At 34.4% G+C, this 23,765-nt stretch overlaps 1 long non-coding RNA gene and 1 pseudogene across 2 annotated transcripts; one reads left to right on the top strand and one right to left on the bottom strand.

Moving 5' to 3' along the window:
- Nucleotides 1-1,023: 1,023 nt before the first annotated feature.
- LOC146952390 (F-box/FBD/LRR-repeat protein At1g13570-like) lies at nt 1,024-3,892 on the top strand (annotated as a pseudogene). The gene is made up of 4 exons (XR_015006083.1): nt 1,024-1,160; nt 1,750-2,622; nt 2,818-2,973; nt 3,360-3,892. The product of XR_015006083.1 is annotated as an F-box/FBD/LRR-repeat protein At1g13570-like (transcript).
- A 1,017-nt stretch (nt 3,893-4,909) lies between these two features.
- Nucleotides 4,910-5,619, bottom strand: LOC146952389 (uncharacterized). Its single transcript, XR_015006072.1, has 2 exons — nt 5,388-5,619; nt 4,910-5,229 (listed from the first exon to the last, which is right to left on the bottom strand). It is a non-coding gene; the product is annotated as an uncharacterized LOC146952389 (long non-coding RNA).
- Between the last annotated feature and the right edge of the window lie 18,146 nt (nt 5,620-23,765).

Below are 23,765 nucleotides of genomic sequence, written 5' to 3'. Positions count from 1 at the left end.
TTTGGTCTTTGGAAATTTTTTCATTTTCGACCAAATTAGTCTCTGCTTGCGTGACATCTGACATGGCAAGCATTGTGAGAGGTTAACAGTACATATCAACCTCCGTTAACAGGCCAACTTAATGGAGGGACTGATTTGATTGACATTTAGTAAACTCAAGGATGAAATAGACATTTCGAAAAATTTAAGGACGAATTTGGCTGATCCTTACAAATTCAAGGACGAACTTGGGTATTTACTCATTTAACTCGTTAATAAGAGGATGTGAGTCTCTTAAAATGACATATTATGTAATTAGTAAAAAAAAAATATTTTCATCTTGTGTCTATTTCTTTTCAAATTGTATACTCCATTTATTTTGTCAAATAGAATGGATCGTAACTCATTTTTAACATTATCGCTAACACTCACTTTCTACCACACATTGGATATATATATATATATATGCCACCGTGAAACCACATAGATTTCAACCAACATTAGAGTGAGTGTTAAAAAGAGAATGTTCTTAGCGTTTTCCATGGTAAACGAGAAACACAATGTAATTGTATGTCCTTCTCTTTTCTTGAGTAGTGATATTTGTACAACCATTTGTGACAACTTTTGTGACAAATTTTTTTTTTATTGGTCAAAAATAATGGAGAGAAAAAAAATGAAAAGAGATAATAAAATCATAATATGAGTATGAAAGAAAATATTAAAAAACTGTTATTAAATAGATGTTCAAATATATTTCTCCATACTTTGGTCTTGCACACAAAACGATGTGAAAAAATTATTAAAAAAATTGTTCTTAATAATGAATAATATATTGGAAAATGTTACCTAGTGCCCCTGGGGCACTGGTTAAGGAAACCAAATATAGTATAAGCATCTTGGAACTTGTGTAGTAAAAGTTTAAAAAGTGTAAAGAATGATGTTTTCAATTAAAATATTTCCTTTTTTGTTTCCTTAACTAGTGTCCCGGGGGCATTAGTTAACAAGACCTTAATATATTATATGTACAGCAACATCTATTTTCCCAATTTGAACCCTAGCTCTATCTCAGACTGAAGCGTGCCGTAGACAACAACTTTGAACCAACCCTTCTCTTTCTGAGGTTATCTGCTTTTCCTGGAACTACTCTATCGTTTGCTTGAGCTTGACCTTCACTTGACATGGTAATTTCCATAAGCCTTCTTCTCTTCTATTCTCTGTAATACAGTACACATTTCATTCCATTAATGAATTTTCTATTGCTTCAAATTCACCTTTAAATTGAGCTTTAATTGTTGTAGTCTTCTCATTCAATACATACTTTTGTTTGTGTTCCATTTATAATACCCAAATGTTTAATTAAGTTTTATTTATAATAGGTTTTGTTTTTAGGATTTTTTTATTGGGTTAAATTTACTTTTGTTCTTCCGCATATTCTAGTTTACCCTTGGAAATAAAAAATGGGATTCCAACCTTGTCACTGACAGCGATAAACTAAAATTCGCTCAAATGACAAGGGGAAAAAGTACATTTAATCTCGTAGTTTGGTGTCTCAAAGGTCTAAAAGCAAAGCATTTTGAATTGCATATTCCCAGGATTTGCTCAAGTAGCAGGCACAAAAGTAAATTTAACCCTTTTTATTTCTGGTTACCAAAATACACGTGAATAGAGTAATGAGCATATGAATACTTTCCCGTGTATTACTATTTATCCATCCTTTTGTTACTGATTTATCTATCCTTTTGTTTGAATATATGAATTATCGATCTAAAGGGAAGAAAGTGTTCAAAGACTACCAACCTGACGGTGAAAGATGCCGAGCTGGATAGAATTAGTTGCTTACCAGGTCATATAATAGACCAGATTCTCTCACTCATGCCAATTAAGGAAGCAGTGAGAACAAGTGTTTTATCCAGCAGCTGGAGGAACAAATGGTACACACTACCAAATCTTGTGTTTGACAAACATTGCATCTCTGTTGCAGCTTCCAAAGACCCTTCAGTTTTCAATAACAAGTTTTTGAGAATTGTTGATCATGTACTTTTACTTCATATTGGGTCAATCAACAAGTTCGTGCTCTCCAACTTCAGAAGTGATGACATTCGTGGGACTTATGTGACTGATATTGATCGATGGATTCTTCATCTATCTAGAAGGTCGATAATAGAGCTTGTGATGCAAGTTTGGTTAAAGGACCGCTATAAGATACCTTGGTGCTTATTCTCTTGTCAAACTTTACGTCATTTAACCTTGTGTAGTTGTCGGCTTAAGCCTCCAGCAACGTTTGAGGGCTTTAAGAACTTGGAAAGTCTTACACTGGAAGAGGTTACTGTGACTCAAGATGATTTTGAAAACATGATATCTGGCTGCCCTCTGCTTGACCATTTAATATTGTTTGATGTCGATGGCATCTCCCAAATTAACGTTCACGCACCAAATCTCAATACTTTTCAAATTGATGGTGAATTTGAGGATATTAGCTTGGAAAACAGTTTCCAAATAACTACGGTATATGTTGATTTAATTAATTATCTGAACTCTGAAAGCAATCAAAGTAAATTGCGTGGAGGCTCTAGCAATTTGATCAAATTTTTCATTCACCTACCTCACATAGAGACCTTGGAGATTGGTTATTATTTTTTAAAGGTACATTAAAGCTCAAGCATATGAATGTAGAATTTGACTGTAGGAGTGACTCACCTAATTTTTGTTTAATTTTCTCCCACCCCTCGACCCCGTACAAATTTAATATGAACAACAATCATATCGATGCAACTCTTGATTTGTAAGTATTAAACACATTATATTCTGATTTAGTGACGTTCTTCTATTTTGTTTTAGTATTTGGCTGCAGGTGATGTGCCAGTAATGCTTCCTGCACCTTGAATGAATCTACGTCGTCTTTCCATATGCATAAACTTCAATGACTTGAAGGAAATATCAGCTGCTCTTTGCTTGCTCAGAAGCTCACCTAATCTTAAAAAATTAGAAATATTTGTGAGTATTTAGCTTGGCTTTGGTTTCCTTTCTGATTTGTGGTTGCACTTCCACATTCTGTTTTTCTTTTATGTAAAGTTGTTTAAGCTCTACAATTTGCAAAGTTTTTTGCTTTAAGGATTTGTCTACTGTCTAGAAAAAACAATCTTCTATGTGAGTTAATATTGCCAAACAGAAGTTATGAATCAGCTGCAATTTAGATAAGAGTTAGTTACTGTATCAGTGCATGAGAGTCTTATAAATAAGATACTAACTAGTTTACTTCATTTTTTCATCTTTTATCAATCAATACAATGATACCTTTGAAGTTTTAATGCGCTTTATATTTCTCTTATGCAGCTGCGTTTCCCCTTTGATCCATGAATTTTTTTTACAATTGCATGCAGGCACGGTTTGAGTGGCAGACTGTCCTTTTAACTCCCACATCCTATTGTTGGGAAGATATCTTTTCGGGGCCAGCAATGCCCATTCAAGTACAACATGTGACAATAGATGGCATCTCTGGTATCAGATCGGAATTAGATTTTATTCGGTTTCTACTTAGATGTTCTCCTGTGCTAGAAAAGATGATTGTGAAGCATGTTGTAAACGTCCAACCGGAGTTGATAACAGAACTACTTCGGTTCAAGAGAGCGTCAGATGAAGCTGAAGTTATTTACCTTGAACAAGACTCCTCTTCATGATGTTTTTTACTCTCCATCCCAGGATGTGGACTGTGGAGTTGCAAACAATCCTCCCCCGTTTTCTGATGTGTTCAATGAATTTTAAAAGTTTCCTTGGGTTGTAGTTAGTCATTTTATGGTGATATTCCCCCATTTTGTGTTGTGTTCAGGTTCAATGAATTTTAAACGATTTAAAAGTTTCCTTTGATTGTAGTTACAATTTTGGAACGTTTTATGACTATTTTCATTCATTCTAATTTTTTTCCCCTTAGTTTTCATTTGGGAGTGATTTATGATATGCTGACCATTCACGTCATCTCTAAAATTGTTGCACAATTTTGTGACAAAAAAAAAAAGTTAGTATCAACATTATTTGTTTCCTAGGTTTTAATAGTGGACTGTCAAAATACTCCTAAGGACTTGGGAGTCCTCCAAAAGGGCATTTAGACCCTCTCAGAGGCCTTAGCACCCTCCAGAAGGGCTATAAGGCCCAAGGCGCGCCCTTCCTAGGGCGCTGCCTCAACCAACTTCTAGAAGCCTCTAGAGTTCGGCCTAAATACTCAATACCCTCATTACGTATAGCTTAAGTAACCACAAATTAGGCCCATAGAGGGCTATAAATACAACCCTTGAGAGCCTTATTATTGTATTTTTGCAAGTACAGTTGGCGCCGTCTGTGGGAACGGTAAAACTAACCTAGACCACATTCATAATTCATAAACCTAAAAAACCTACCGGCGATCTCAAAAAACGGTAGCCGGCGAATACCAAAAACTTCTTGGCGATCTCGAAAAAGCAGTGGTTAACGAAAAAGCAGTGGTTACCAAACCTTTAGGCCTCCTAAGCACACCAACCATCGGTTGCAATACTTCTTGTCCGGGGTTCGAACCCCAGCCCCTGCATATAATAATGCATTGTCCTACCAACTGAGCTATGCTCACGGGACTTTAGCTAATAAGAGGATGTCATGTGAGACTTTTAAAATGAATTATTATAATGAAGAAAAATCGAAATGATAGTTAGAGTATTGATGCATTTTTGGAAATAATCAAACCATTTTTTTTGAAATTTTTATAACGTTCTCTGCGTTGTTTTTTCAAATTGCTTGAAAAGTAAACAACGATCTTAACTTTCAAACATTTAACCCCGTATACATAACAAATCAATGGACCAGAATTAAAACATCCAAGGTATATATTTTTGACGAACAAGTTATGTAATTAACATCCATAAACTTCCTGGACTCCTCATAAATATCATGATACACTAATAAATTGAAGACAATAACCACAGCTTTCATTTCAGGCAGCTATGAGTTAAACTGGCTCTCTAAATCACAATATATGATTACCTTTTAATATCGAATGACATATAAATCGCACCATCCAAAAATCTAAAATTACTGATATCAAAACTACAATTGGTGTTTGATTGCAAAAGCTTACAACAACTATATTACATAATGTATATCCTCAATCATCAATCATTTTCGAGACATTTGCATTACATGTAAGTACAAACATTACTCAGTTGCCAATTTCAAAAGACACACACTCTGAATTATATGGGTCTGGAACTTTCATGAATATCATATCTGTAATAAACAGGACGCCCAAGTTCAGAAATCAAGTGAACCACAATTATATGCATATTCTCTATAGTTAATAATCAGCAAACAGCAACAGGAGTTGCACAACACTATAGTCTATACATTAGATGAAGTTATACTTGGAAAGTGGTATTTTCACAAACCTATAAGGAGAATGTGAAGTTTATTTGTGTGGATATTGTTACAATACCGCTGACTGCCCAATACCCATCCCTTAAAAATGTACCACTGACTGACCAATAAAGTAAATTGATAACTTGTGGAAGAACAGTACATTGTGAGAAATTTTACCAAAGCAACATCCCAAGATACTGGTCTGGCTCTACGTTTTGTGGTGATGCTTTACTACAAATATCCAATGATCTAACATAATACCTGAAGTTAAGGCAACATAAATAACACAGTAATAACTAACTGTTTAGACCAAGTCGCATAGAATAGAATAACAGAACCATTTTATAACTCATTTTCATAGCTCTAACACAACTTTGTCACCTAATTCTTAAGCAAAAGATGAAGCTACCTACCATACACCACAGATGCATGCCAATGCCAACATATGTATTTATAAATTTATAAACTTCAAACCTCTTTTCCTATTAAAACAAAAATTCAAAAAATTTCTAACCTCTTTGGAAAATCTTTTATCTCAGTGATTCATCTAGTATTGATATAAACCTGTTTCTACAAATGTGTTTCATGAACTTATTTACATACTTCAAGCATAACTAATGTAGTAATGCGACATGAGCACAATTGCAGGTTGCAGCTTAACTATATTCTACATAGACTATTTGATATCGACACGATATGAAACATACTCTTGTGGGAATTGTGCAGAATGAAACAGCCCCCACTACCACTAAAACTAAAAGGATATTGATACCCCTGATGCAATATGAAAATGAGATACATGGGTATGCCATGAGGACCAATGATAGAACTCACAAAAACAAAATGATGAAATATGTGTATTATTCAATGTAAATGATGAGCATAGAAGCTCTACAATATAAGGATCACAATTCCAAAGTTAGAGACTCTAATACCAGACAGATATTATCTCATAACCAACTCGTTAACAATAATGCTCAATGACCCTTCCCCACTTTCTACTCACAGTATATTCTCATCCTCTAACATACTCTCCTAGAATCTAACTCTGCGTCGGTAACTAACTTCCATTTTCTCCCATATGGCCCCACTTTCTTCTATAATATGCCTAGGTGTCCTATCAAAAACTCAGTCAAAACACCCGTTCTAAAACATCAGGCAGCACACAACAACAAGCGGTAGGCAGGTGACCATGTATATATTTCAAGCTTAACTACAGCAAGTGAAAAGAGAAAACCAATAAGGAGAACAAAGGGAAATAAATGAAACCTAAAAAATAAAAACAGAGGAAGCATTTCAATCTCTTCAATACAATTCCACAAGTTCTTTAATACTTGTTTTGATAAAAGAAGGAAAGTTCTAAGAAAACCACTACCTCTAAATATGACCTTACCAAAAACTAAGTTTATGACAAACACAATAAAATTATTTGATCCCCATAGTAATCCATTCCCTCCCACCTAAAGAAAAAAATCTTTTATGTTATTGTTGCTATGACAAAAACAAATATTGCACAGGAAAAACATAATCAAATAATACTGTCCAATACCTCCTTTTCAGTTTCAACAATATCATAAAACCACACATTCCAAATTTGTCTTCTACATGATCTATTTTCCACCCTACCCACAACCCTAGCACACCATTTAACATAATTACATGCAATTTCACTTTTAACTAATGTAAAACCTTCTTAATATAACCTCAATTTAACAACTTAAAATTCTCGCACAGGCAAAACATTACATTCGCACTCAAAATCCAAAACCAAAACATATAATCGGTATTGTCAATCGCAGATCACAGAAAATAACAGTTTGTTCAAATTCTGCTACATCATACAACTATAGCTGCTATGTAACAGCATTTTCTACTAAATTAAATATCACGAAACAATACCAATTTCTTCAAATTCTACTAAACTATAGCTCTATAGATCCTCCTATTTGTAACAACATTAAGCAAACTTCACACTATTTCACACATTTTCCTTTCAAAACAACAGCTATATGAAATAAAATTAAAAAACTAATGTAAAACCTTCTTAATATAACCTCAATTTAACAACTTAAAATTCTCGCACAGGCAAAACATTACATTCGCACTCAAAATCCAAAACCAAAACATATAATCGGTATTGTCAATCGCAGATCACAGAAAATAACAGTTTGTTCAAATTCTGCTACATCATACAACTATAGCTGCTATGTAACAGCATTTTCTACTAAATTAAATATCACGAAACAATACCAATTTCTTCAAATTCTACTAAACTATAGCTCTATAGATCCTCCTATTTGTAACAACATTAAGCAAATTTCACACTATTTCACACATTTTCCTTTCAAAACAACAGCTATATGAAATAAAATTAAAAATTTTACATGAATTGAAATTGTTCTGTTCAGTGAGCCTTTCTCCTCTGTTGCTGTTGTTGCTGAAGCTGTTGTTGTAGTGTCTGTTGTTGTGGCTTCGTATCAGTAGACAATCTATAAATCCAATACACCTGAAATAGAAGAAGAACATGGATTAATTTCACATTTCAAAAATTAGGAAAAATTAAAATGAAAAAAAAAGGAAAAATTGGGTTAGGGTTTTTACCAAAGCGAGGACATGAAATGCGATCAAAAGAAAAACCAACAAAGGAACTGCGTAGAGGAACCATGGACGAGATTGCTCTAGTGAATTCGCCATTGTTAGGTTTTGAATTGAAACGGTGAAGGATGTGGCAATACGGTGTGTTTATGTGTTTCGTTGCATCGTTTATTTCGCACACGACCAAAGATCCCTCTCTGTTGCTCGGAACATGGAGTGTTCGGGAAAGAGAAAAAAAAATTAGTGAAAAATATATAATTAAATATAAAAAAGTTTAATTGCGATTTAATCCCTCAAAAAAAAAATCCCTTTATTTTACCTCCTCACATAATTGATCATATATACTTTAGATTGATTTTGGGTTTGCTTTTGATTCTTTCAATTCAATTATACATTTAAACAAACGATATAACGATATAAATTGTTAATGTTATATTGTTCATGTTATTAAGAAAGATATAAATTGTACACTAAAAATAATCTATAATAATGTTATATTGTTGATTTTTTTTTTTAAAGAAATGTTATATTGTTGATGTTATTAAAAAAGTATAATTTTGTCCAAAAAGAAAGAATTGTTATTATATTTCCTATGCATGTATGTCCGCTCTTTCTTTTTTTTTTTTGAATAAAAGACTGCTTTATATTAAGAAAGGAGATCAGAGATGTACAACGCTTGGGCTTGGGTTGGAACATCCTCCATCCAAACCTGATCCACACTATTAGCGGCTAGATTGGCTAAACAGTGGGCCACCCTATTCCCTTCCCTCTTAACATGAGAGAAAGTACACAGACTAAATCTAGAAGATAAAGCGACAATACTCTGAATAATAGTCCCTAAATAATTTCTATGGCTCTTCTCCAAATCAGATTCTCGTTGTCATTTCCGACTAGGATCTCCTGAAAGCCACGGTCTATAGAAAGAAGGACAGCCTGATACACTCCCCAAGCTTCAGCCGTGATAGGGCAATAAAATCCTGGCCGGTTCCAAGTGCCACAAGTTAGAACCTCTCCATCTTCATTGCGAGCTATGACACCAATTCCCCACGAATCCGGCTTGGTAAGGTTTGCATCGCTGTTAAGTTTGATAACTCCTCTCGGTGGTTTAACCCATTTCGTTGTTGCAGATACCCGAGCTGAGGGATGATTTGAGACATACGGCATGTTGTTGTGGTGTGGATCTGGAGGGTCAGATCTGGCTTTCCTGAAGCTAATAATGCTATTGCATGCGCGCTGAACCACAAGGTCTCCAGGTATGATTTTGTCCTCAAACACTCTCTGGTTACGAGCATGCCAGATGCTATAGAGAAACGCAGCTAGATTAATGATTGTGGTTTTGTCATTCTTATAAATGAAAGAGATTAACCACTCGATGAAGTCTGATATAGGATTAGACTGAAAATTTATCCCTAGTTTAGAGGCAAAGAGTTCCCTGCGAGTATTCTCACATTTGAGAAAGATGTGGTCTATAGTTTCGATACCATTTTCGCACCTGGGACATAGCAGAGGGCAGTTGATTCCTCTCTTATGAAGCTCATCTCTAACAGGAAGTGCTTTGTTGATAATTCTCCATATCAGCACCCTGTGTCTAGGTATTGTGTCCAGACCCCAAACCTTCTTCCAGACAGTATCCATAACTTTACTATTGGATGTTCCTGGAGCCTGTTGAGTTTTCCACATTTGTTGAGCAAAGTAGCCTGTTTTGACAGTATATTCACCAGTATCATTATGCATCCACATGATAGAGTCATGAGGTCTGCTGTGGGTAAGAGGTATTTGTTTAATTAAATCTCCCTCAAATGATATAAAGGTGTGGTCAATAAGATCTATGTTCCATCTGGGAGGGTTTTCTAACATAAGATCTTGCACTTTTTTAATGTTAGGAAAACCAGGATTTTTGGTTAACACCTTGTATCCTTTCTGTTGATGGAGCCATTTGTCTTCCCATATGTCAATAGAGGCTCCATTGCCCACATGCCAGCAGCAACCCTTTTTAAGGATCCAAATAGCTTGATGAAGGCTTCTCCAAGCATAGCTTGGTGCATAACCAATAGTGGCCTGTAAAACATCAGATGTTGGGTAGTATTTGGCCTTAAAGACTTTAGAGATTAGAGATTGCTGATTAGTATAAAGTCTCCATATTTGTTTGGCCAACATAGCCATGTTAAAATCTCTAAGATTCCTGAATCCTAACCCTCCATCAGTAGTTGGTTGGAAAACTTTTTTCTTTTTGACCCAATTGATTTTCCTATTCTCTCCCTTGCTTCCCCACCAGAACTGGCATACTGCCCTTTCAATGTTGTCACATATTTCTTGGGGGAGGAGAAAACAGCTCATTACAAAGACTGGAATGGCCTGAGCTACTGCCTTGATCAATACACCCCTTCCTGCAAAGGATAGGTTTCTCTCCTTCCAACCCTTAAGCTTTTTGATAATTTTGTCCATGATATAGTTAAAATCCTGAACTTTTGACCTGCCAAATTGAGTAGGCAGCCCAAGATATTTGTTTATTTTGTTCGATATGTTGATAGGAAGCTTGGTTTGGAATTCTTTCTTAATGTCTGGTCTGAGGTGAGGGTTGAAAGTCATTTCTGACTTGTCCAAGTTGACTTTCTGGCCTGACATATTCTGATATAATTGAAGAGTATTCATGAGAAAGTTGGCTTCCTTAGGATCAGCTCTGCAAAAAAATAGGTTGTCATCAGCAAAAAATAAATGAGAGATAGGAGGGGCAGTAGGAGCAATCTGGACCCCATGAAAGTTTCCATCAGTCTGGCCTTTAGCAAGAAGCCCAGATAAAACTTCAGCACATAAAATGAACAGGTAGGGAGATAAAGGATCCCCTTGCCTTAAGCCACGATTAGGACAAAAATTATTACTAGGCTGACCATTAATGAGGATAGAAAAAGAGACGGCGGAAACACAATTCATGATGGTATTAACTAGATTATAGGGAAAACCCATGGTGAGAAGAGTTTTGTTGAGGAAACTCCACTCAATTCTATCATAGGCTTTAGCCATATCTAATTTGATGCCTACTAATCCTTTTTTAGTATTGTTTGTCTTGTAAATCTTATGAAAAGCCTCAAATGCAACTAAAATGTTATCAGTAATAAGTCTATTAGGCAGAAAGGCACTTTGGTGATCAGATATAACATAAGGTAAAACCTTTTTTATCCTATTGGCAATAGTTTTAGTTACTATTTTAAGGATGACATTACATAAACTAATAGGTCTATAGTCAGAAGGATGAATAGGCTTATTAATTTTAGGAATAAGAGCAATGTAAGTATGATTAACAAGAGAAGGATCACTCCCTTGATTAAGAATTTGGAGTGCAAACTTGGTGACATCTGGCCCTATAATTTGCCAATAAGTTTGGTAGAAGAGAGCTGGCATTCCATCTGGCCCGGGGGATGATGTTGCCTTCATAGATTTCATTGCATACTCCACTTCCTCCCCAGTGAAATCTGCACTAAGCTCAGCTTTCATGTCTTGAGGAACCCTGTTACTAATCACATCAAGGTTATTATGCACATCAGTAGGGTTAGAGGTAGAAAAAATGTCAAAAAAGTAATTAATGAAGATATCATGAATGTGGCTCTCATCCTGCCACTCTCTGCCATTATTGTCATTGATAGAATAGATGGTGTTTTTCTTTTTCCTTTGGCTGGCTTTGAAATGAAAAAATTTGGTGTTATTGTCACCATGCTTCAGCCATTGGGTTTTTGCCCTTTGAGACCACCAAATTTCCTCCTGCAACAAGGTTTCAGTGAGACTAGTTTCAATGTCCTTAATCTGACTCTTCACTATAGTATTAGGGATTCTGTTATTGAGCCTTATAAGCTGATCCTGAAGATGCCTGATTTTTTTGGGAAGAACTCCAAACTTGCAGCTTCCCCAATTATGAAGTTGGTGAAGAACAACACTAGTTCTGTGGATACTGTCCCCAGTAGTGTTTGTCCAAGCATTTTTGACCACTTTGAAACTCTCTTTATCATGGCTCCAAATTTCTTCAAATCTAGTGATTCTTTTGTGCCTATTTGTGTTGGACATGCATTGATGTCTATCCCAAAACTCAAGGAGAATAGGTGAGTGATCAGAAGTAAATCTTAACAAATGATAATTAGTATATCTAGGGAAGAAGGTTATCCAATGATCATTGGCACAATATTTGTCAATTCTTTCTTTGATGTGGTGATTATTCTCTTGATTGTTTGCCCAAGTAAACTTATTTCCATGATACCCTAAATCAAATAGATTACAGTTGTGAAGAGTGTTTTGAAATAAATTGCAGAGATTATAATTCACATTTTTTCCTCCCAACTTCTCAGAACTGTTGATGTATAAATTGAAATCACCAAACAAAAGCCACTTAACATTATGTTTACTATTATAGAGATTGGTAATAGCATCACATGTTAAGTGTTTTTTGGAGTTGTAGGGATAACCATACAGTCCAGTACCATACCAATTGTCATTATTTGTGGAGTCAAAAACATAAAAATCAATGAGCATTTTATTATGATCAATAATGTTGAGATTTACATCATTGTGCCAAATCAAAGCTAACCCTCCTGACCTACCGCCACCTTCAGAAGTACAATTCACAATGTAGTGATTCTGGAGGTGACCAAGACACAACTTACTAGACACTTTAGGATCTGAATCTTCGCTCTTTTTATCACACTAATGCATATAAATTACTAATAGTGAGTTTACGAAATTTTAAATTTGATCAAAAGTGTAGTTTATAGATGTTTTCCACTCTCATATTATAACAAACTATACTTATATTTTTTAATGACACTAACAATATAACAAATAAAATATAAATACTTAACATTTTGAATGACACAAGAATATAACATTCTTATCGGCAAATTTCAAATTGTAACAAACTATACTTATTTTTTTTAATGACACCAACAATATAACAAATATAATATAATATTTTTTTGAACGACACCAACAATATAACATTTTTTCTTCTTAAAAATATAATATTTTTTCCTCATAATTTACATTCATTAGCGGAAAAAAAAAAAACGTGAATTTTATGAATCTATGGTGAGAGTAAAATGAGGGTATTTTTAAAAAATTCAAGCAAATGGAAAGCTAAAAAAATATGGATCTATCTAGCTCCTCTAAAGTAAACAACTTACTTTAGAGTGTAAAGTGAGCAATATGAACTACTAATTAACAAATTAATGGTAGATATCGTAGATACATCATAACAAATCATGAATTTGTTACACTAACAATCCTTAATTATCAAAACAATGCACGTTTTCAACACTCCTTTTTATTTTGAAATGGTGAAGCTGCAAAACTCACATACACAATAATAGTAGTAAATATGTATTGTTCACTTTGATGTTTGTGGACTATTTGATTTGAAGTTCTTTTGGAGGAAATGGGTATTCTGTTTCCTTTATTGATGAATTCAACCGAAAGATGTGGATATACTTGATCAAATTCAAGTCAGAACTCATTTTTCAAAATTTTCAAAAACATAGTTGAAAAACAGTCAAAGATGAAACTATACTTCCAAAGAATTTAAGTAGGCTTAATTAATGATTTGACCCCTTAAGTTATTTGTTGGTTACATTTTGGTCCCATAAGTTATTAACGTTACAATTTGGTCCCTTAACTTACTTTTTGGTTTCGTTTTGGTCCCTTAACTTATTTTTTGGTTTCGTTTTGATCACTTAGCTCTAATAACATAAAGGACCAGAGTGGTTGACGGAGGAAGAGTTAAGGTACCAAAACGAAACCAAAAAATAAGTTAAGGGACCAAATTGTAACGTTAATAACTTATGGGACCAAAATGTAACCAACAAATAACTTAAGGGACCAAATTGTAACGTTAATAACTTATGGGACCAAAATGTAACCAACAAATAACTTAAGGGACCAAATCATTAATTAAGCCATTTAAGTATTGTAAAGAAGCACGTATTGAGCATGAGATCACAACACCATACACCCCTCCAACATAATGGCCTTGATGAATGAAGAAACAAAATCATTCTCAACATGGTTAGTTGTTAATGATGCATCTTAAACAAATGCCTTACCAAGAGAGTTGAGAAACTACCGGAAGTATGATTAGCAAGCAAGCCTTCACTCAAACATCAGTGTTTAGATCACAATGATATGTTAATGTTCCTGATGAAAAAAGAAAGAAGCTTTGTGACAAAGGTGAACAAACAATAGTTGTGGGATATCATTCAGCATGATCATATAGGTTATTCAATCATATCACAAAGAAAATTGTGATATGTAGAGATGTTGTGTTGTGGTGGAAGATCAACAAAGTTGGAAGTGTACTGGAAATACAAGATAAATTATATTGTACCTTTAACCATATTGTTTAATGATTAGCAAGAATATGGATAGAGCACATAGAAATAAAACCAACTGGATTAAATGATTGTGTTATGTACCCTGACAACACAATCACAGAAGAAGGAGTTCTTGTACATCTAGCCTTATTTGTTGATGTTGAACCAATCAACTTTCAAGAAGCTATAGTATAAGGGTCTCGAAAAAAGCTACTCCCTCCGGTCCTATTTATAAGAGAAAATTGGGTCAACAAAAGTTCATGGATCTGGACCAAATTGTTAACCGGATACATTAACTTTTGTTAACCAAAATTTCTCTTATAAATAGGACCGAAGGGAGTATGAAGGAGGAGTCAGATACGATTGAGGGAAATCATACCTGGGAACATATGGAGTCGCCAAAACATAAGAAAACAATAGATGTCAAATGTATATCTATCTATCTATATACAAAAATTTGATGACAATGAAATTCCCCAACTAACCTAAAACCTTATTTTATCACCTCACCAAAACCATAGATAAAAAAAAAATTGACAAAAAAACCATAGATAAAATTGTCCAAAAACTCATTTATCCAACCTACTAATTATTAACCAATGTATTATTTACAACTTCACTTGATTATTTAAGTTTGACCCAATTAACCATTGTGTAAACTAAATTTATTCACTTTCTCCCATTAAAACCCTCTTTGTCTTATTCTAATTTTGTCTTTTTTAACCATTCAATATCACTTTCAACTAAACCGAGAACAGATGGTTTGTCAGTTTTCTTGGTTCAGTTCGCGTTCATGGTGGATGGTGGTTCACCTTACTCGATGTTCTCTAGATATGGAAGTGGTGTTTCTGATGGAACAACGCATAAAGATTGAATGAAAATCACAAGAACTATGCGCAGATTTGAAGAAATTAGGGTTAGGGTTTCTAGGGTTTCTTGTTGTTGAAGGAAGAGAGAGAGAGAGAGAGAGAGAGAGAGAGAGAGAGAGAGAGAGAGAGAGATAAACTTGTGAAAATATTATTGATTGAATGAACTAATCATATGTACAAAGGCTGTGAAGTATTTATACATCAAGTAATGTAACAAAAACTGAAACAAACTCCTAACAAACTCATTACTTCACATGCAAGTAACTTGAGATAGTTACTTCTAGTGCAAGTTTATTAACAAACTATTAAAAGATAAAACTAACTATTACTAAACTGAATTACTAAACCAATACACCTCCTTAATTCATTTAGTTAGATGCTTCAGCCATTCCTAGCTTTTCCTTCAGATAATCAAAGCTGCTTTGCTTCAAAGGCTTTGTGAGCAGGTCTGCAATCTGCTCTTCTGTCTTGCAATGCTTTACTTCCAGCTTTCCTTTGTTTACCTGGTCTCTTAGGAAATGGAATTTGGTCTCAATATGCTTGCTTCTTCCATGTGCCACTGGATGTCTAGCCAAATCTATAACAGATTTGCTATCAACTCTGAGCTCCATCTTCTCATCTTTCACCAACTGAAGTTCCATCAGTAACATATTGATCCATTGAGCTTGACATGCTGTCATGGAGGCTGCAATGTACTCTGCTTCACAGGATGATAGCGCAACCACTGGTTCCTTCTTAGAACTCCAAGAGAAAGCTGCATTTCCAATCATGAACACATATGCAGCTGTGCTCTTCCTATCATCTTTGTCTCCACTCCAATCAGAGTCTGAATAGCCAACTAGTTCACCACTCTGATTCTTAGAGTACTGAATCCCATAACTGCTTGTACCTTTCACATATCTTAGAATCCTCTTTGCTGCAACTAAGTGTGAAGTGGTAGGTTTCACCATGTACCTGCTGATCAAACCTACACCATATGCAATGTCAGACCTAGTGTGACACAAATACCTCAATGATCCCACAATCTGCTTGAACAAAGTGGTATTCACTTCTTTCTCATCAGTTTCCAGAGACAGTTTCACTCCTGTGTCAACTGGAGTTGAAACTGGTTTACAATTCAGCATATTGAACCTCTTCAAAACATCTTGTGCATATTTTCTTTGATGTATTAGAATTCCTTGTGAATTCATTTCAAACTCAATTCCTAGAAAATATGTGAGATTGCCCAGATCAGACATTTCAAACTCCTTCATCATATTCTTCTTAAAAACTTTCATTTCCTCTTCATTGTTTCCAGTAACAATCATGTCATCCACATATAAGCATACAATGAGCTTATTTGTGGTGTTCCTGCAGTAGATTCCATGTTCAGTCACACATTTCAGGAAGCCTTATTGAACAAGAAAACTATCTATCTTATTATTCCAAGCTCTTGGAGCTTGCTTCAAACCATACAGGGCTTTGTCAAGTTTATATACATACTCCTTCTTTCCCTTTATCTCAAATCCTGGTGGTTGACTCACATATACTTCTTCTTCAAGTTCACCATTGAGAAAGGCAGATTTAACATCCAACTGATACATAGACCAGTTGTTCTTCACTGCTATAGCAACAATCAATCTGATTGTTTCCATCCTTGCCACTGGAGCATATACTTCATAATAATCTTGACCATACTTCTGCAGGAATCCTCTTGCAACTAGCCTGGCCTTGTACTTTGCAATCTGACCATCTGGCTTCAATTTTGTCTTGAAAACCCACTTTACATCAATACACTTCTTACTAGTAGGTAATTGAACCAATCTCCAAGTTCCATTCTTTTCTATGGAGTCTAGTTCTTCAATCATTGCTTTCTTCCAATGACTCTGCTTAAGAGCTTCCTCAAATGATACTGGTTCAGATTCAGCAAGCATTGCTGCCTGTATCATATCACCCTCATCTGTGATTGCTTGATCTGGGAACCTCTCATAATCTCTCAACCTGGCTGGTGGTTGAGTATTCCTTGTTGGCCTATTGACAACTCCTGCACCTCCTTCATTTGTATCACCAACTATTTCTTCAGTTTCTTCAGTACCAGCATCTTCTATTTCTGAATTAGATAGATGATGCTGACTATCAATGTTATTTGATGCCTTGTCTTTCCAGTTCCAGCCCTTTGATTCATCAAACTTTACATCTTTGCTGAATACAACTTTCTTACTGCTTGGATCATAAAGTTTGTAGGCACCAGTTGAGTGATATCCAACCATGATCATAGCTTGAGACTTGTCATCAAGTTTCTTTCTCAGTTGATCAGGTACATGTCTGAAACACAATGAACCAAACACTCTCAGATGTTGAACACTTGGTTTTACTCCACACCATGCTTCCTCTGGTGTTTTGTCTTGCAGCTTCTTTGTGGGGCTTCTATTGATAAGATATGCTGCAGTAGCAGCTGCTTCTCCCCACAGATAATGAGGCATCTGCTTTTGCTTCAGCATGCTCCTTATCATATTCACCAATGTTCTATTCTTCCTCTCTGAGATCCCATTGTGTTGAGGTGTATAGGGTGCAGTTACTTCATGATTTATGCCATTTGATGAGCAAAAATCATTGAACTCAGTGGATGTACACTCACCTCTTCCATCTGTTCTTAATCTGCTTATTACTTCACTACTTTCATTTTGAACAAGCAATCTGAACTTCTTAAACACACTGACCACATCACTTTTCTTAACCAACAAGTAAATCCATAACTTTCTGGTAAATTCATCTATGAATGTCACAAAGTATCTATTTCCTCCTACTGAATTCACTTCAAAGGGTCCACAAACATCAGAATGAATTACCTCAAGTTTTCTTGTTGCATTGAATGGTACTTCTGATTTGTAAGAATTTATGGCTTGCTTTCCAGTGCAACATTTCTCACAAACTTCATCAGGCAGCTTTATCTTTGGCAAACCCAACACCAACTTCTTGTCACTAAGCATATTCAAGTCCCTGAAGTTGATATGCCCATACCTTTGATGCCATAGCCAATTTTCACCTTTGACTTCTGACAGCAGACACTTATCTTCAATAACACTAATGTTAATTTTGAAAGTCCTTTGTTTTGATAGAGGAGCTTTCAAAATCAACCTGTTCTTGCTATCAAGTACCTTCATGGTTTGTGCCTCCATCTTCATAGAGTATCCTTTCTCCAATAACTGACCAATACTTATGAGATTGCTCCTCATGTCTGGTACATACAACACATCAGTGATGCAAGCTCTCTTGCCATCCTTTCTATGAATCAGTACTTTCCCAATACCAGCTGCACAAACTATGCTATTATCTGCAAATCTTATCTTCCTGTTTACTGAATAATCTAATTCAGTGAACCAAGATTTCCTGCCTGTCATATGATTTGAACACCCAGTGTCCAAATACCATTCATTACTTCTTTCTTCTTCCTCTTTGACTGTTGCCATCAAGAGTACTTCATCAGAATCTGAATCCTTATTCTGAGCAAACTGAGCTTCATCCTTGTTCCTTGGAACTCTCTTTGATCTGCATTCAGATGCATAATGTCCCCACTTCTGACAATTATAGCATTGAATCTCTTTCTTATCTTTCTTCTTCTTCTTCTGATCAGACTTTGCATCATCCTTTTCTTGATTCTTACTAGAACCTTCACCATCCTTATGAGCTTGATTGTTCCAGGATTTCTTCCCTTTCTTGGACTTTCCTCTCTTCTCATATTGGGCTTGCAAAGCTTGATCAGATGATACACTCTTCCCTCTTTCTTTATTCCTTTCAATCAGCCTCAACTCATGTGCTTCAAGACTAGCTTGTAGTTCCTCTATCTTCATAGAATCCAGATCTTTAGATTCCTCCAGAGCCACTACAATGTGATCAAATCTTGATGTTAGTGTTCTGAGAACCTTCTCCACCTTCATCACATCAGTGAATGTCTCACCATTCCTTGTCATCTGATTTGTGAGATTGATCACCCTATCAAAGTATTGACTCACAGATTCTTCTTCTTCCATTGTCAATACTTCATACTGTCTTCTCAACGCTTGAAGCCTCACCTTCTTTAACTTCCCATCACCAGAATACAGTTTCTCTAATGCATCCCATGTCTCTTTCGCGCTACCATAGTGCATGATCTTCTCAAAGATCTCATCACTTACACTCTGGTGCATCAAGAACATAGCTTTCCCATCTTTCTTCTTCAAATCTCTATGTGCTATTTGTTGAACATCAGTTGCATTCGCTGCAATTGGTGCAATACCTTCATTCACAATTTCCAGAACATCCTGATATCTGAAAATCACCTTCATCTTTACGCTCCATTGATCAAAATTCTTGCCTTCAAAGATTGGTAGATGCGCAGGGATATTGCTGTTATGAGTTGCCATTCTTCGCGAATTCTCTAACAACAATGAACGAACCAGGCTCTGCTATACCAATTTGATGGAACAACGCATAAAGATTGAATGAAAATCACAAGAACTATGCACAGATTTGAAGAAATTAGGGTTAGGGTTTCTAGGGTTTCTTGTTGTTGAAGGAAGAGTGAGAGAGAGAGAGAGAGAGAGATAAACTTGTGAAAATATTATTGATTGAATGAACTAATCATATGTACAAAGGCTGTGAAGTATTTATACATCAAGTAATGTAACAAAAAATGAAACAAACTCCTAACAAACTCATTACTTCACATGCAAGTAACTTGAGATAGTTACTTCTAGTGCAAGTTTATTAACAAACTATTAAAAGATAAAACTAATTATAACTAAACTGAATTACTAAACCAATAGTTTCGTGATATGCATTTGTCATGTCACTGTCTCACTGGGTTTCTCTCTCGTTATCATCCTCGTCCTCCATGTATGCTTTGCATTCAATCTGGTTTGTGGCTGAATCAACAGTTTTGTTATGGGTTTGGTGGTTGTTTCGTCAATCTTAGATCTTTTTAATTAATTATTTTTTCATTTATGTTTGTTCCAAGATGGTGGTGTGTTGAAGACGGTATGTGCATGCAAGAAATTTCTTATGTTGGGTTGCATTTCGCTTTCACCGATTCGAGTTTGTCTGGTTTTGAGAATCAAATTGTTGTGACTTTTTTCCTCAAGTTGGTGTGCTTATTGCATGATTATTCTTTGATGGTTCAGATCATCGCGCATTCACATATTCCTTTTTTTTTTACAATCTGGTTTCATGCTCGTACCTCGAGTATGTTGGTTTGTACCGGTGGGTGTTTGTTGCCTCAGGATTCAGATCATGAACCATCAGGGTTGTGTGTTACTATTTTTATTACACATTAGGGTTGGTGTCATACATGGTGGTTGTTTGTATTTTCCATTAGGGATGTTTAAACACTTTTGTATGGTTTAACCGGAGTAGGTTTATGTCTCCCTAGTCCGTTGTACTTTTATTTTTATTAATCTATTTTTTATTTTGCTTAAAAAAATTATAAAATTAATAATACAATATTCAAAGTTAATGGCATTGTAAATTACAAAGAAAGAAAAACTGATTTTTTAAATGGAGGCTTAATTATTACTTTTTTGAAAGAAAAAAAACATTTTATCATAATAGTTAATTTTAAGATACTATCCATGGGATTCGTATAAGCGGCAATTTTTAAAACTCCCACAAAACAATTTACAGAGGTTAAAATCCCTTGCAAAATGGCTTAAAACTCCCCGTAATGTGAGCTAATTTTTTGTAGTTTTTACTTATGTTAAAATCATTTAAAGTGTAATACATATTTAATTTTTAAGAGAGTAGATTACAATTCAAACATCTCTTATGAGAGGAGAATATAATTTTTTTTGCTATATATTTATTTATTAGGAGAAAAGAGTGTATAATTTAATTTAACATAAAAGAGGGAAAATGTGATTCAAACTTCTCTCTAGATGAAGAAAAGAATAATTTACTCTTAAAACAAAGAAGAAGAAATTTAATATGAAAATAAATTGATAAACAAATTGGCCAATGAATATTATAAGTTAAAGTTCATTTATTTATTATTGAGTTTATTTTCTTGTGCAAAGTGTCACATAACATACAAATAATTAATTTAAGGCTTATTTGATCCAATGGTCCCCTAAATAATTTCAAGTTTTCATTTTGGTCCCACAATTAATAAAACGTACGTTTAAGTCCCTCACTTTTTCCTCCGTTTGCCAAATAAATCCTTCGGTGTTAAGTTTAACCTTAAATGTCTATGGTGGACCAACATTACAGATAGTCCACCATAGACCATATTAATTTCTTTAATTTAAACCATTCGATTTATTTTTTTAAAAAGAGGATTGTTAGATCATGAAGGTCCATTGTATGTTACAGTATACCATCAACAACTAATATTTTCCCCATTTCTTCATCTTCTTCCTTGATCAACATATCATCTTCATCATCGATTTTCATAAAAAAATCCAAAAAAAAAAACACCCAGAAAAAACAAAATCAAATTAACTCAAAACTAAGTTAATTCAAAACTGAGTTAATTTGGAATCTATAACAGCGACCTTAACAAGGGAAGAAGAACACCAAAAATTATGTGCAATTTGGGATCAAATCTCTTTGATTTTACCATTGTTCGAAAAACCCCATGGAACCACACCTCCTAGCTCTAATTCTTCATCTCGTTTGATCAAAATTTGGGGAAAAATTGAGTTTTTCTCAATTTAATTGAATTTTTTGAACCTTCACCAAACCCTTCCATGGCGACTCCTTCACCTCCACCACACCGTCGTCAGCCTTAGCATCTCGCCACTGTTTCCACTATTCTCACCTCTTCTTTCAATTTCAACCTTTCTATCATTTTATTTATTTTCTGAATCTCTTTTTCGTTAATTTTTTCATAAACCAGTGAAAAAGGGTTTGTAAATATTCAGTCATCATTTGATCACTTTGACCCTTTCTTCAATCTATTCCTCATATTTGTTTAGTTTTCAAATATTCAGTCATTATCCAGTCATTTTAACACCATCGCTGATTTTCCAATTTAATTGTGCGATTTTGATTTTAAGATTTTTATGCTTATTAATGTTGTTGTTCTTGTAGCAATTGAAGGATCGATTATTTTGGTGACTGATGTACACGAGGAAGCAAGATGATTATGATGGTACAGTGTTGTTGTTCTTGTAGCAATTGAAGGTGTTTTAGAAGTGGTGTTGTAGAAATTGAAAGAAGAGAGGTTGTTGTTTTTGAATTTTTTTTTCTTTTCTGGGTTTTGTATAATGTTTGTGAATGTATGATGATGAACTAGAGTAGGAAGAAGATGAAGATGAAGAAAAGAAAAATTAATTTTGCCTTTTTATAGTAGCCATTTAGGATTTGCCACGTGGACTCTTACTAACGGAAAGGCTATTGTTTTGACAGATGGGATTTATTTGGCAAACGGAGGAAAAAGTAAGGGATCAAAATGTACTTTTTATTAATTGTGGGACCAAAATGAAAAATGGAAATTAATTGAGGGACCAATGGATCTAATAAGCCTTAATTTAATATTGTTGCAAGTTTAGCAAAGCATTAATCATTTTGCACAAGCAGGGGAACCAGTAAGGCAACAACGGCATCTCTTGTCCATACATCGGTTAACGCATTCGAAATTGCGACATCCGAAAGAGCAATCCATCTCACAACGACGACATCACATACTTGAGTCACAACGAACATAATCATTACCATCATCATCATTAAGGTGATACTTTTCTTCATCTTATTCATTGCCATAACTCTTCTCAATGCTTATATTTCTTTGATATGAAGATTTGTGTGTTTCAAGTTTTACACCGAAAACAAATTTTCATATGACCTTATTTATAGTCATAAATTAGCAGATTGCATTTATTATTAGAGATATTTTAATTATAATTAACATTTTTTTAAATTAATATATAACTTATGCTCTTTATTTTCTTCCATGTTACAAGTCTCAATCTTTGACTCAATAAATGTGTATAGTTTGATTTGACTCAACAAATGAATTCAATCTAATATTGACCTTTAAAAAAAGTTCAAATATAGACTCTCACCATTTTTTTAAAAATAAATAAATTTTTATAATAGAGAACATATGTGATATTTTATTCAAGTTTACTAAAAATAAAAAGTCAACCTTTGGACCAGATCATTTGGAACCTCAATTAATTAATGTGTATACATAAAAACTGAAAACAAAAGATGAAAAAACCTTTAGTATATTTACACTTGGTCTCTATTATATGATATTATTAATAAAAAAACTGAAAAGAAAGAAAGAAAAAACATTTAGTATATTTACACTCAATCTCTATTATATGATATTATTCCCTCTACAGCGGCGAAGCTAGCCATTTTTTCATGAGGGGGCCAAATTTAAAAAAAGCAAATAAAGTATATTCTTTGTGTTGTTTTGACAATTTTTATTGTTAATAAAACTATATTTGTAGCTATTTAAAGGTGCAAAAATATGATGAAATACATCTATCAAACAAGTGGATATATTTTGGGTTTTCTTTTATACTGGTTTTTGACAAATAAACTTATCCGCGGTAGCTAAATATATATTATTGGGGTAGCTAATTACACAATGCACTAAAATTTTCAAATAAAAAAATATGTTATGGGGTAGCCA

The sequence above is a fragment of the Medicago sativa genome, chromosome 1 (assembly GCF_051527215.1).
Source record: "Medicago sativa cultivar Bolivia chromosome 1, Bolivia_mono, whole genome shotgun sequence".
In the NCBI taxonomy this organism is placed as follows: Eukaryota; Viridiplantae; Streptophyta; class Magnoliopsida; order Fabales; family Fabaceae; genus Medicago; species Medicago sativa.
This window is presented reverse-complemented; position numbering and strand designations above follow the sequence as displayed.